Source organism: Numenius arquata, chromosome 12 (genome assembly GCF_964106895.1).
Source record: "Numenius arquata chromosome 12, bNumArq3.hap1.1, whole genome shotgun sequence".
NCBI lineage: Eukaryota > Metazoa > Chordata > Aves > Charadriiformes > Scolopacidae > Numenius > Numenius arquata.
This window is the reverse complement of record NC_133587.1, coordinates 43354107-43358121: the sequence shown is the minus strand read 5'-3', so window position 1 is coordinate 43358121 and position 4015 is coordinate 43354107.

The following is a 4015-nucleotide window of genomic DNA, read 5'->3' as shown; positions in this document are numbered from 1 at the left end:
CTTCTTTTCTCAGTATCTCTGACTTCTGCGCCGTAGCCCAAAGCAGGGGAGGTTATGAATAACCCAAAGCAGGGGAGGTTATGAATAACCCAGCCAGCTCTCGGCAGCAGTCAGCATTTACCAGAAGCAGTCGCGTGCTGTCCTGGCCCTTCTTTACTGCCTTCCTTTCGAACCCAGCAGCCACAGAGCTGACGCCGGCGAGTCATTAATTAATTAGACTGGTGTCGCTTACAGAGTGCTCTGCTGCTCCTCAAGCCCAGGCTTTGTGAAGGGGGGGACGCAGGGAGAACAGTAGTGCTCAGAGCTCTCGCCGCTCCCCCAGAGGAAGGAGATTCACTCATTAAGACCCTGTCTTTAGCTTTTTTTTGGTTTGTTTGGTTTTTTTTTTTAACAGCTGTCTGACTGATTCCAGCTCCCTTGTTCTTGTTTTTCTCCTGGCCTGTTGAGAGAATTCTCTTCCCCTTAATGAAAAAAGGCTGTAAGCCAAGATGATGCATCATCAGCATCAGAGCTGCCCTATGCTAGCAGACTCTGGTGTTACTAGAGATGATTATTTGACATCTGGGGATGTTAAAAGCATTTTTCATCCCTGAAGGATCTTGTGGATGTGTTGTTACAGTCTGCAACTACACCTGGACTTGTCTCTGAAGGGAGTTGAAGAAAACTGGGAAGAGCACGTGCATAGGAGGCTGTAGAAGCTAAAGCTGCAGGGCCACCGTCTCCAGCTCAGCTCTGCTTGAGGGGCTCAAGGAAATTATTGGAATCCAATGGATAGGGAATGCACAGCTTGAGGGGGTTGAGGGAGCGTGGGACTCTAATCTGGGCTGTCCTTCTACCAAAGAGCAAACAGCCCGGAGAAGCTGTGGATGCCCCATCCATGGAAGGGTTCAGGGCCGGGTTGGACGGGGTTTTGAGCAACCTGGTCTGGTGGGAGGTGTCCCTGCCCATGGCAGGGGGTTGGAACTGGATGATTTTTAAGGTCCCTTCCAAGACAAACCATTCTGGAATTCTATGAAAACCTTTGGCCACAGAGTGAAAAACAGGGTCAGAAGGAGAGTGACTGGTTGAACCAGGTTTGCTATATTCTCCTGCACTCAAAGTAATTTATTCTAGTATTTTTTACTGGGAGAAGGCCAAGATTTTAAGCAAGAAAACAAATACTGAGTTCCAAGAGGATCTGGTCACTTCTGCTACTGTGTTCTAGCACTTTCCGAGAACTAAGCACAGTTTCAGAAAAAAATATCCCCATAGCAAATGAATATTTTACAAGCTGCAATAGGCGGGCCAGCTTTAAGGTTTGCATTACTGATTAGATTGTGAGGATTAGAGGAGGGTGGAATGAGGCCAACGTGTGCATTGCTGTGGAGGAAAAGCAGCTATTCGCTTTGCCACTGCGTTTGTGCTCGCTGCAGGCTTAGATGGGGGCTATTCGCTGCGTGAGATGATGGGAAACTACCCACTCAGAAACAAAAAATTGCTGTAAGAATTGGGTGCAGCAGAAAGGGAACGCAGGATGCTGTGTTAGGAGGTCTCATCAGCAGACAACAGATGGTGGCAGCATCGAGACAGGGAATTATGCATCTGCCTCAGAAGCTGTGCAGCTTGGTCCTCCTTTCCCTGATGCGAATGCAGTCCCGGGCTCTGAGATCCTAAGCAGTGATTCTCTGAGCTGGTTTTAATGTTTTTCAGCTTGATTTCTTAAGGAAATGGGGCTTTTGGACACGATACTTTGCTTGCCGTTCTCTTCCCTCCTTCCCTCTGGAATTCTAAAACTTTGCTGGTTTAATTCAGCTGAAATAGGCCAAGGGATAAAAGTCTGTGAGGTACTGAATTTCTCTAAATTTCCATTGAAAAAATTGTGCCACTGGGTAGAAAGTTAAATCAGTTGTAGACCCCGTGGAAGGAAGAAGGACAACATGTGGGTGATTCTTGCTGGACACACTGGGCAGAGATGCTACAACCAGCCAAGCCACGGGGAGCTTTGGTTTGTGCCCGCGTCTTGCTAGATACGGGACATAAATCCACAGCGAACTGGGCTGCCAGTCCTGCTGCTTATGGGACTGTTTCCTTTCAGAAAATGTTGTCGAAGAGCGAGTCTGCTTAAGAAGAACTTGAGGAAATGCACCTGCTGTGCCCTGGGTCAAACAGTACGAGCTCGCAAAGCCTCTGGGTTGTTATTTCCAGAGCGCAATTTATTATTAGTGCCTTGCCCATGGGCTGGACTTCAACATTGTTCCCATCCTTTTATTCACGGGTTCTCAAGAGGTGTAGTTTTTTGTTGTTTTATTTTGGTTTTTAATGCACTGAGTAAGTGAGACTGTGACTTTCCTGCAGCTGATGGGGATCTATCTCCTCTCTGTGTGCTCATGAACCAGCCTGCCATGGCATCAAACCACTGCTGGAAAATATTTGTGCCAAAAGCTATGCAAAAATAGCACAAACGAACCTGATCTTTTTTTTTTTTTTTTTCCCAACCTCCAGATTTCTAATTCTATATATGGGTCACTGAAGTGGAATGCCTCCTTCAGGTTTCAGGGAGAAAAAAAAAAAAAAAAAAAAGTAGATTTCTGCAGACTCCAGCACCTTTCAGCACTTTGTAACTTCATTTCAGCTTCTTTCCTGGGGATAATTTCAAAATACCTGGAGTAGGTCAGTGCACAATCTCCTGCTGGCATTTTATATTATAAGATTTTATGTTATTCCTTTGAGTTTTCAGAGTTGTGTGTGGGTTTTTTTCTTCCTTTTAAATTTTCTTTCACGACAAGGAGGGGACAAACAAACTCTTTATACGCAAGCGTCTACTTTTAATTTGATGACCTGACTTCTCAAGCTGGATATTTTGTAAAGATGAAAAAAACAAGTGTTGCAAATCTTTTGAATTTAGCAACAGTGAGGAAGTGGACTTTGTAGAGAGAAGGGAAATAGTTGTTTTTTGCCATATACAGCCCTACCAGCAGTGACCTCTCACCGGATAAGGTTGCTCACAGCCCACATTGCACATGCTGTTATGTACTCACCGATTAGCGGATGACCACCAATCCCTTAGCGAAACCACAGGCGCTGTTGAACTTGTCAGCTTCCTATTTATAGCTCGGGCCTTTTGCATCCTCTTGGGAAATAAATGAAATGCGGCTCTTGCTAAACATGTCACCTCGCCAATCACTGCAGCACTGGCGTTGCTACGCAAAAGCACGGCAGTGCAGTTTGGGAGAACATTTGGGAGAACATCTTGAACTGTGAGAGAGTTTGCTCAGCGCCCCAGGGGTCAAACAACTGCAAAGGGATGTGGTTCTCGCCTGCTTCATCATCTCCCCCATCCTGGGGCTTCTTTGCTCTCTGCTTGCATTTGGAAGGATGGGCAAATGGATGAAGAGCCATGGGGGGACTCGAGGTCTGGTATCCTTGTAAATGCACCAAGCACAGAAGAAGAGAGCAGGAAAGGGAGTCTCCTGGTTTTTATTGATATCTGACAAATAGAGACTTCTAATGCAAACGTCTTTTGTGAGAAGGTTCACAGAGAGAGAAGCTGCGTGTCCCACGTGTGCTCGTGTTCACTTACGTGTCACAAAACACTGATGATGGAAATCTGAGACTAGACCAGTGGGTAATTTTTGTGCACGTCATGGCTCTGTTACACTGCTCATTTTTCTGGGTGCACATTGATTCCTTTCCTTCATGGGCTTCAAAACACCTTGAAGCCGTGGTGATGGGCACTGTGCAGGGCTACAGCATTTAGAGAGGGAAATGCCTCTTCACCATGTAGAATGCATGTTCCTGAATGAGTAGGAAGTAGGCATTTAGGGGAAGGTGGAGCGTCCCCTTTCCTGCCCAAGTGTGGGATCATGTCTGTCCAACCACCCCCAGAGCCCCCATGCCCTCCAGCAATTAGTTTCAGGATTTCTCTACTCTCCTCACTCTTTCCCCAGAACATTGAGGTCCGAAGGCCATGTGCTTCCTTGCTTTCCCGGGTATTTGGAGATTTCCAAGGAGACCAGGCTCCCAGTTCCCCATCGCT